This window comes from Lacerta agilis, chromosome 1 (genome assembly GCF_009819535.1).
Source record: "Lacerta agilis isolate rLacAgi1 chromosome 1, rLacAgi1.pri, whole genome shotgun sequence".
Taxonomy (NCBI): domain Eukaryota; kingdom Metazoa; phylum Chordata; class Lepidosauria; order Squamata; family Lacertidae; genus Lacerta; species Lacerta agilis.
This window is the reverse complement of record NC_046312.1, coordinates 58,051,172-58,061,266: the sequence shown is the minus strand read 5'-3', so window position 1 is coordinate 58,061,266 and position 10,095 is coordinate 58,051,172.

Genomic DNA, 10,095 nt, shown 5'->3' with positions numbered 1-10,095 from the left:
AAGAGCACATCAACCAAGACACCAAGCAGGGGTCGAGTGTGATTCACTTTTTGTCTAAAGAAGTAAGACCATTGATTCAGAATGATTAACCTTTGAATCACACACATTCTTGCTCCAGGAATATAATAAACAGATCTTAAAAGAGTCTGGTGGGAGCAGATGCATGTAAATGCAGCAAGCATAATCAGTGCTCACTTCTTTGCCCTGCAGATGGCTCCAAATACAAAGGGAGCCAGACACAGGAACACAGGAAGCTGCCTAATACTGAGTCAGCCCATTGGTCCATCCAGCTCAGTATTGTCTGCACTGACTGGCAGTGGCTCTCCAGGATTTCAGGCCGGAAATCTTTCCCAGCCCTGTGCTGGGGATTGAACCTATGGCCATCTGCATGATAGGCAGCTGCCCAACCATTGAGCCACAGCTCTTCATAGCTGTTAGCCATGAACTCATGGACTCATATGTCAGCTGAATAGTTTAGATGTGCAGAACACATAAATCCATATACAGTGGCACCTCGGATTATGAACTTAATTCGTTCCAGAGGTCCGTTCTTAACCCGAAACCATTATTAACCTGAGGCGTGCTTTTGCTAATGGGGCCTCCCACTGCCGCGTGATTTCCATTCTCATCCTGGGGCAAAGTTCTCAACTCGAGGTACTACTTCCGGGTTAGCGGAGTTTGTAACCCAAAGCGTTTGTAACCTGAGGTACCACTGTACCTGCTTTCATTTAAAAATATTTTTAATGTAATTAATTTATGTGTTTTTAGGCTAAATCATATACACACACCGGAGTAAGTATGCCACCCTATACCATTTTTTCTGAAAGAAAGCCCTATAGCACTAACTTGGATTTGCTTCTGAGGAGATATACATAGGATTCACTATATGTCTAACTGAACTCATTTACTTCTGAGTGGATATTTATATACTTGCACTGTAAAGTCTAGAGACAGTCAGGTTGTGTATCCTCATTAGTGACCAGAGGAGAAATGAGTGCTGGGAGGAGCGCAGAGAGAAGACACACCATGGTGCATCCACACCAGCACAACCGGACACCTTCAGCTGCCCCAGCTGCAACAAAGCATGCCTCTCCCGTATTGGTCACAGCACAGCCACAGCAGGCGCTGAGACGCTCCAACAGTTTGACTTGCAATGTCACTTGAGACAGACGAATGCCAACAAAGTACCTTCAATCTCAGGAGGCTAGAGCAGGTCTCCTACTAGGAAAGGCAATGATATTTGGGGCTATTTAGTTTAGAAAAGAAAGGCAAGTAAGGGGGCCACGATAGACATGCATGATGTGGAGAAAGTGTTTCTCATAATACTAGAAACCAGGTCAACCAATGAAGCTGAAGGTAAGGAAATTCAAGTTAGACAAAAGGAATCCATCTCGTGAACTACTGAACTCACTTTCACAAAATATGGTGATGGCCACTAATGCTGTCAAATTCATGTTGGATGCGACTGTCTTCTCTTTCTTCTTCTTCTTTGGCGATCACTTGAAGCCAAGTAAGATTGTCTTCCAAGAACAATCTTAGTCCATAAGTGACTGTAGAGGCCAATTCTGGAGTCACCTGCCCTTCCACAGTGGGAACATGGGTTTCCGGGCAGGAGTTGATCATGGTGAGGGTTTGCCAAACGTGCCTTCCTCTTACCACATTTCTCCCTTTTATCCTGAGTTCAAGCATATTCAAAGCCCATTACACCTTTGGTAAAGGCTGTTCTCCAATTGGAGTGCTTGCAGGCCAGTGTTTCCCAATTGTCAGTGTTTATACTAATTTTTTTAAGATTTGCCTTGACAGAGCCAATGTGGCTATCAATGGTTACCACTCATGATGGCTATGTACTACCTACAGGACTCTACCCTGAAGATAGCCAGGAATTCCTTTGCACTGGAGATTCTGGGCATCCAAAGCAGAGGTCTAATTTCTTAGTAATGAACTATACAACAGTTCCCAAGTATGTAATATTTTATGCACGACAGCATAATTTTTGAAAGCAATTCACATTCTGCATTAAAGCATACTGACACCAAGGAATGTGTATGATCAAGTCTTTAACCGATGGCAAATTAAATCAAGGGGATATCAAAACAGTTTAAACCAGCAATAATGGTTTCTTTTCAAATGCCAAAGTTTCATCATACAGTGGTTGCAATTATTTACTGTAGGTGTAAAGCATAAATAGAATTTGATTTTTTTAATGGCACAAAAATTATACGAGGGTTCTACAGGCTGCCAAAATCTGCATAAGAAAAAGGCTATGGATTTGCATCTGGTACCCTTTCTAAGGGAAGCGGGTGGTGCTGTGGGTTAAACCACAGAGCCTAGGGCTTGCTGATCAGAAGGTCAGCGGTTCGAATCCCCGCGATGGGGTGAGCTCCCATTGCTCAGTCCCAACTCCTGCCCACCTAGCAGTTCGAAAGCACGTCAAAAAGAAACAAGTAGATAAATAGGTACCGCTCCAGCAGGAAGGTAAACGGCGTTTCCGTGCGCTGCTCTAGTTTGCCAGAAGCAGCTTTGTCATGCTTGGCCACATGACCCAGAAGCTGTATGCCGGCTCCCTCAGCCAGTAACGCAAGATGAGCGCCGCAACCCCAGAGTCGGACACGACTGGACCTAATGGTCAGGGGTCCCTTTACCTTTACCTTACCCTTGCTAATTAAGAAGGGAAATATGAAATCTGCTCCATACTTTGGGGTAGATTTTTGTGCTCCTCCTTATTCTTCTAGTGAAAAATGAAGTCACTATTTTTTTTTTTGTTTCCTGCTAGCCTAGACATGGTAATGTCAAGCATTCATACCCATAAGCATGGGAAAAAAATCTATGAAACTTCTGTCTTCTCAGGGAAATGAAGCAGCAATCAGAAAGAACTCTCCATTTGTGCCAGTATCCTGGAGGCAACTCTTTAAACAGGTTTATGAATGTGCTGAACAAAGGTCAAAGTGAAAGACACACAAATAATTAAGTTGCTGAAGGCTGCATGTGGGTAGTTCTGAGTGTAGTATTTCTTTGATTGATAGCTCTGAACTATACCTGGGGGTTTCAGCAGTATCACTTTATTCCAAAACAAATTCACAGCTATTATTTATTGCAGGTGATTCAGTCATTTTTCCTGAGGGCTAAGTCTCTGCTATAAAGGTTCCAGAGTTCCCCTTCCTTCAAGCTGCAATATTTTATTGCTTGAAAAATGACCACCTCCTATTTTGTGCTAAATATTCTGTGATAAAATAGTTGTTCAGTGGTATGCGAGTGCACGAAACTGTGATGGACCTATCTGTGGTGTGAGTGAAATTGTAGGACATGGTATCCATTCTGCTGTAGGCTGACCCTGCCAGTCACACTGAGCTGTACCAGACTAAACATTTGATGAAGCTCAGTCTATTTCAGGTGCATCAAGTAAGCCACTACCATCCTAAAAGAAAACATTACATAGGAATGCTATATAGATCATGTGTCCCCCCTTGTCTTTTTCTCTAAATGAAATACCCCCACATGCTGCAATCTTTTATCATTGGGTAGTTGTTCCAGCCCATTGATAAAAAACTATTGCAACTCCACAACATCCTTTTAAAGATGTCCTTTGGAACCAAGAACCAAGAACCCCTAGCATATGCCTGTCATCAAATGGAAAGCTAATGGACACAGAAATAGAAAAGCACATAGCTGAAGTGATGGAGGTATAGTATCTCAGGGACACCAGGGTCTAGAAAATTTGTCATGTATGGTTATACCCTCCCCCCATGGTTATCTTACTTAGAATCATAGAGTTGGAAGGGACCCAAGAGTCATCTAGTCCAACCCCCTGCAATGCAGGAATCTCAGCTAAAGCATCCATGACAGATGGCCATCCAACCTCTGCTCAAAAACCTCCAAGGAAGGAGAGCCCACCACCTCCCAAGGGAGACTGTTCCACTGTTGATCAGCTCTTACTGTCAGAAAGTTCTTCTGTCGTATGTTTATGGAGTCTTCTTTCTTGTAACTTGAAGCCATTGGTTCAAGTCCTACCCTCCTGCTCTTCCTTATACATCTTAGTTGCTGGCTACTTCCCCTGGTTGTGGGGAAATGATCATGTGGGAAAGAGTGGTAACAGCTTTATAGTTTGGCTATGGCAGTAACTTGAATCACACCACCGTTATCAGTAATATATATTTAAAAAGTGAAAAATGTAAATTGGTGGCACGTCCATGCTACAAGTATATAAACAACCAGAAAATAAGGTGAGTTTTTGTTGGTTCTTTTATTTTTATCCCGAGATCTAAAAAATTATCCTTGATGAAAGTTTAGTGTAGTAAGATGTGGTATTTGACAATTGTGGCTAAATTAGTGCACCATATAAGAACAAAAGGGGGAAGATGGAAATGGAGCATTTTGCATTGGAATCCTTTCCAGTGCTATTTTTCTAGAAAAAGAGGTGCCAGAGCTTAACATGAACTTCTCCCCCCTTTTTTTGAATGACAATGGTGTCCACCTGAGAGGTGCCAGAGCTGAGCTCCAATGAGCTTCAGCTGGGGGTGGGTGGGAGCCCAAATCCTTTCTATGACTATTGTATACTCCTATGGCTGTTACTTGCATTGGGAGGAAAGTTCCTATTGGCACCAACAAGTCTTTCCCTTCTATGCAAATAGCATTGGGGGGGGGCAATACTGGGGCCATGCTGAAGGCAAGGGTTAATTTCCTTTCCCCCCCAGTCCATGGTTCTGATCTGGATCCCCCCCCCCTTCCACTCAACTGTCTGAAATTCAGAACAGAGAGCAGAATCTAAACAATTAGATGGTGTCTGGGGCACCCCCTTGGCTGTGGCCTGACTCTTAGGAATACTTAACATATTGGATAATCAAGCCCTGCTTCAGCTGCACTTCTACAATGAGACAATCTGTAACAGCAACAGCTCAGACAAATTGTGACAGGAAGGTTAATGCTATTTGATATAATATATGGCAGAACTGGATGAATACATTTATTTAAAATTGTTTATTATCATCTTGCCAATGATTATTAAGACAATGTGCAGTTTGCCAAAATATTTCTCAAGCCACCTCTCTCCTTGATTGCGGCTAATCTCATCCTGTTCATTTTTATCGTTTGGTCCAGATATACATCATACAATGCCCATGGGCCATTCATATTTGGAAGTTGATCAGCTGCGACTGATTGTAAAAAAAAGAAAAATAAATGCAAGCTGAGGTCATCATAAATACTTACGTTCTGCATTTGTAAGAAATCAATCATTTAGCATGGCAACACCTACTCTCTAGAACTCCCTTCCTTATTCACACCAGGCAGGAGGTGCCTAAAAGCATTTTTGTTCAGGCAAGCCTATCCAGACATGCAGAAGTCAACATGTGTTTGAATCTGTTTTTAGCTTTTTGTATATTTTCATTATTATTACTTTTGGAATTTTTCGCTGACAATTTTAATGTTTTCTGCGTTTGTTTGTTTTTTGTAAATTGTTCTGTTTACAATAAAGTATTATATACGTTGTGATAAATGAATGAATGTAATTTTATGATCTGATTTAGTTACAAATTTAGCCCATGCAGTCCTTCTGAAGTTAAGAGTAAACTTTCCCAGTCAAGCCACCATTCACCAATGGTCCCTGGGTAGGTGGCTTATTTTGTAAAACCGATTAAAATACGGCATAGCACCTAGCGGTGAATGGCATGGTGGGGCAGCAGCTGCTTCAATGTGAAGAGTGCGCATGTATTTCTGTGGAGCTACTCAAAGCTATGCAGAACCTCTAGGATTTGCTGTGTGGAAAGGAGGTTCATGTTCTGAAAATAGTTGGGCTTAAATGGCATAACTAGGTTTACTCTTGCTTTTATGGGCATAGAAAATCTCCTTCTTTCCAGCAATTGATGCAATTACTGCTACACAGAAAGAAAATGACAAAATGTTATATAGCACAAAAGGACCATGGACAACATCCATGACAAAATGTTATATAGCACAAGAGGACCATGGACAACATCCTACTGATCCCTACCTCCACTTACCTCCCTTATCTGCTGTTCTTCCTGTGCTGAATTTTATGTTAAGGCTCCTTGTGGCAGGGGCCTGTCGTATTCTATATGCTCTTACTGTATGCTCTATGCACATTGACAGCATTGTATAAAATACTGTGATTGCATTATATTATTTTACAAGGTAGCATTATATTCTCTGCATAATAACACTTCCAGCTTGAGTTATTCCAACATTCCATAGAAGCTGACTACCTCAATATGAGAGGCCAGGAGAAGGGCACCCAACAGCCTATGCACAACAAGTAGCCCCTGGCTTTTCAGGCCTGGATGAGTAGCACTTAAGGATTGGTACAGTTCTTCCCTAGTTCTTCCCACCATGGAATGACCAGGAAATGGAACATTCTTACCTTCCTGCTCTCTCTCCCCATGTAACAAGGAATAACACTCAAGTCAAAGCTTCTCTGTGTACTCTTCAGTATAGGACCCAACCTTGACTGTGGATTGATTGAACTAATTATGCCGCTAGGGGGTAGGAGGTTGCAGTTCACTGTAAATGCACATGGCAAAATAGAGATCATAAAAAATACTTTTATATCTCTAATCTTCAACACAGCAGAATCATTTTATGAGGCTTCAGAATACACTCTTGGTGATGCGTGGAGGGGGAAAAGCAAATATTTTAGCCAACTTTAAATAGACAAAACCAATTATAATGTAGCAAACAGTCTTACAATATGCAAGCTCACTGGAATTCTTATTCCATCCCTCCTCCTTTTTTGCTTCTGTTCTTCAAAGCCTGTAGATCACTCCCACACGCTGACGGAAGGGAAAGCTGAAATTGTGAACAAGTCACTTTTCTTCTTTGCCTCTATTTCCTTTTCAACCCTTTCTTTCTTTTCGGTGTAAGTTGTAAGCTCTTTGGAACCAAAGCTGTCCTTTTCTATAAATATATGCCATGTCTAACACAATGGCCCCCATGATCTCGCTTGTTGCCTCTCAGTGCTGCAATAATACAAATAATAATGTCTTTCTACTAGCTGTTCTAAACCTACATGCTTCACACCCTCTTCCTTACGGTGTCCGCTTCCATTTGTCAGGGAGTGAATGCATGGGTTTGATTTATGTGGAGAAAGCATGATATAGACAGCATCACTTATGCTGAAACTTCATCTGTGGCTCCTTGCAGCTTAAACCTACAAGACCCAGTCAAGAAATAGACAGGTGGATTTCATCTCTTGTGTTGAGCACAAATGTTCCTTCTCTGCAGTTGCAGTTTTCGTAGAATTAGATTTAGACTTTGCCTTCAGGGCTGTTCCACATGGAGCTCGGCTTTGGTGCACATTTCTAAACATGATGTAAATGTATGCTTCCCAGCTAGTAAATCTGATCACTCTGACCTCATAGATTGAGAGTGCTGCTGCATCACTTCAGATTCAAATGCATGCTTTCCAGATGTGCAGTGTGCTTCAGATCATGCTGGTCCTCTCCCAACGAACCTGAGTCAGTATAAGGAGTCCAATCCACATATATCCTGTTGCACTAATTATGGCAAGGAAACTGAAAAAAACAAACATCCATATTTTGCTGGGACAATTCTGCACTGTGTGTTGTATGCTCACCGGAGGAGACCTGGTAGCCACAAATCTTTCCAGGACTGTGGAAACGAAATATGTAGTGAGCTCATTCACAAAAGGTGAGCTCTTGATAGGTGCCACATAGTAAGAAAATGATCCATGCAGTCAGGAAAAGTTATTTCAGATTCAGAGCGCTTCGTTATCATTCACGTTCAGGATATATGCAAGAATGTAAATGCTCATCTAGTTCCTCTGAAAAAGAATTCAACTTGACATTTTCAAAATTAAACAGAATATCTACCGATCGATCTATTGATCGATCTCTGGGGCTGAAAAACTGACAATGTAACCGTTAAGAGATTTTAATGGCATTGTCATTTCGGCTATTGGCACTGGAGACAGTTTTTTAACCTGTTCAAAAGTCCTTTGTGAAACCTCCAGCTTGCCTGGGTTACATTGGCCTTTCAGTTTCCAAACCCCTTTAAAGAGAGGCAAAATTGGTTTCATTTAATAGGTGATGTTAAAAGACTTCCCCAGTGAACTCGATAGAAAGGAGGAATAGGGAAACCCAACTTTTTGCCCTCTCTGACAGAAATCATTCCAGTTTGACCACCTGATGGGCTCTTGGGGTTAATTAGAAAATCCCCATCAAGAGCTCAGAGGCCAATATCAGCTGTCAAAATCCCACATTCCCCTTCTTTCAAGTGCAAAACAACCTGTGTCTGAAGATGTGCCAGAGTATAAAAGGGCACACCACCACCACTGCGGGCTCTGACTTAGCTCTATTCATAGCCTCACTACTATGAATACAGCAAAATCTCAAATGAAAGTTTTAATCTCCCCAATGCATTCATCCCAAAGAGAAAAGGGTTTCCCTTTTAACAATTTTCCTCCTTAAACCTTTTGTGTTGGTCCGCTTTGGTGCGTGGGGGGAGAGGGTTTTTACTCTGACCCAGCAAGGGCTTTTGCTATAGAAAGCACTGCACCTCACCCTTTCATGCTGGAATCAGAGTAAAGGTCTCCTCAGACCAAAAGTAACTAACGCAAAAGGGTTTAAATTCAGATTGAACATGGTCAGAGTGGGTTTTTTTTTTTAAACACACACACACACACCCCAAGAAAGAGGCACCTGATTTCAGTAAACTTACCTATTCTATTTGTGCCTTTCCACCTTTCTCCCATCCATCTATAAGCAGCCAACTTATAGGAATTCCTGTGTAGAGAGAGAGAGACCATGATGGGGGGAAATGGACAGCAATATACCGGTACCTCTCTACCGAAGGAAAGTCTGAAGCCTGCAGCCCCTCTGTGGAAGAGGCAAACCTGTAAATACTAAACCTAATTTAATTATTATCAGAGCTACACAGAGCATCACCAAAGCCATTCCGATATCAAATCTACTAATGGTTAATTTCACCTTTCCATGTCAAGAGAAGTCATTTTATTTCATTTTTGCTTTTCTTTACATATTGCGAGTTATCTTAGTTATATAATGTTTACATTATATAAGAGAGAAGAAAAAGAAAAGCCAGTTTACAAAAATGCCCATAGCTTGCATCGCCTCCTTTTGACACTAAGTGACTTTTATTTTAAACAAATTTTCCCTTAAGTTCAGCATCTAGATACAGAAAATAGCATAATTAAAAAATTACGGGTTAACCAAAACACCCAACTTCACTTATTGATCCTTATTCAGAACAACCTCTTCTGCCTAATCTATGGAACGGAATATTAACAAATAATGTGAAAGATCTTGAATAGTTTCAGATTCACATAAATAACATTATTATTGGGGGGGGGGGATAGGGCAGAAATGTGCCTCATTCTACATGTAGCACACTCTCATTTTAACATATATATATATATTTTAAAAAAGCTGCTTATATATGTCACGTGAAGCTATATATATTTTACAAGAACCACTTTGCCCACATTTATGGCTAGCAAAATTTATCCGTGCCAACATGCCCTGTTATAAAAGATGCACCCAATATATATCGTAAGACCCCAGTTTGCATTATTATGGCAGAGAAGAGTGTGTGTGTGTGTGTGAGAGAGAGAGAGAGAGAGAGAGAGAGAGGGAGAGAGAGAGAGAGAGAGAGAGATCCCATAGCCCACATTTGTTATTTTAAAAGGCATTTGTAGAGATGTTAATGGTGGATATCCATGCAGGCAGGCAGGCGCAGTGGAAGGAGGCTTTGTATTAAAATGCATCTCCTCTGTGCATCTTTAGAAGTGCTACTTGGTCTTTTTGAGGGTTATTTCACTGTAAAATGCCCACCGATTGACTCACAAAACCAAGGCAGATGCTATTCCAATCTCATTTAGAATAGCTCGGTGCTTTCAAAGAGCTCTCCCGACCCCCTGAAAGTACCATTCGAAGTCACCTTTTGTACCATGTCCCTCTTACTGATATGAAGGAGGCATGATTTTATGAGTGAGTGAGAACGCTGCCCTCCCCTCCACAGGACTGAGCTCCCTTCAAGTGATTATTGTTTTGTTTCTTTCCCTCAGAGCAGTAACACCTACATTGTATGAGGGGAGACAGAAAGCAT